General features: G+C 40.4%; 1 non-coding gene across 1 annotated transcript; it reads left to right on the top strand.

The window, feature by feature from the left end:
- Window positions 1-861: 861 nt before the first annotated feature.
- Window positions 862-943, top strand: trnas-uga. Its single transcript has one exon. It is a non-coding gene; the product is annotated as a tRNA-Ser (tRNA).
- Window positions 944-1362: the final 419 nt, after the last annotated feature.

The raw sequence follows: 1362 nt of genomic DNA, 5'->3' as shown, positions 1-1362 counted from the left end.
TGAGGGACATGGATAGGTTCACTCGTCAAGGTGGTTTTCGGCTGGTGAGGAAGTCAAAATTTAGAAAACATCGGTTTACAATTAATGGGTAAGGAATTAAAAAGAACGTCAGGGGCAACTTTTTCAGACGCGTCCAGAATGAGCTGCCAGAGAAATTGTTGGAGACTGGTACAAGTGTAACATTTAATGGCATCTGGATGGATATATGAGTAACAAGGTTTAGAGGGATGTGCGACAAATGTTGGCAAATGGGACCTATTAATTTAGGGTAACTGTCCACCATGGTCATGTTGGAAAGAAGGGCCAATTTCCGTGTTGTATTTTTCAAGGACTTGATGACTCTAAAACTACCGCAAAAACTTTGCAAATAATTCCGTCAAGACGATTTCAAGTTCCAAATCTTCGGTTAATCTTCCTCTCTTGTGCTCACAAGTTCATTACCTGATGTCAGAACATACAGATTAGTTGCTGGATCCATTCCTGTAAATTGGCTCTGCATTCTTTCTAATTGTGATTTTTTTTTACGAATGTAGCTGGTGTTTATGGACTTAGCATCAATTTTTCTAATACCATATGTCGATGAATATTAAAACACAACAGCACATCTAATTTGGCACCAGATGATGAGCAATTGAGTCAAAATCGATCGGACGCAGTGAGACAATGACCCTGTCTTCGTGGTGTACATCGTGACTCTATAATTCGACGAAGAATCATTCCCACAACTTCAGCTGTGTCAGAATCTCGTTTGTGGTGAAAGCCTGTCAATCTGCAAAGGTATCGTTCGGCTGGGTCTCTGCAAAGGAGTTGGTGAAATCTTTGGGTCTTGACAATTTGTTCTTCCAACAAATGATTCCCGCAGCTGTGATGGCCGAGAGGTTAAGGCGTTGGATTTGAAATCCAATGGGGTCTCTCTGCGCAGGTTCGAATCCTGTTCACAGCGCAGAATCTCTTAAAAGTCATGAATTGTTTTGTAGGATTTGGATTTCGTGGAGCTTGAGCTTTGCATTCAATCAAAAGTAAATTTTCAACTGTGAAGAATCCGAAGTAGTTTCAAGACTGACCCAGTCATCTAATTGAATAAATTATATGTCGAGACACGAAAAGCCACCAACTTCCAACACGAATCAGTTTCAACACATTTTTCGAACTATCGTGAAATTTGGATGTTTGGGGTGGGGGGGCGCGCGGTTGAATGAAGTAAAACAAGAAGCAATGCAATACATTTACCTGCAGGTGATGAATTTTTTTTAGGATCAGTTGAAGTTCGACCTAATTTACAGCTGACTCTCAAGGCCAATAATCTTTTATATCAGCAGTCAATGAATGAGAAAAAAAACAACTCCATGTGTGGAAAGGAAC

Source organism: Chiloscyllium plagiosum, unplaced genomic scaffold (assembly GCF_004010195.1).
Source record: "Chiloscyllium plagiosum isolate BGI_BamShark_2017 unplaced genomic scaffold, ASM401019v2 scaf_48484, whole genome shotgun sequence".
NCBI lineage: Eukaryota > Metazoa > Chordata > Chondrichthyes > Orectolobiformes > Hemiscylliidae > Chiloscyllium > Chiloscyllium plagiosum.
This window is presented reverse-complemented; position numbering and strand designations above follow the sequence as displayed.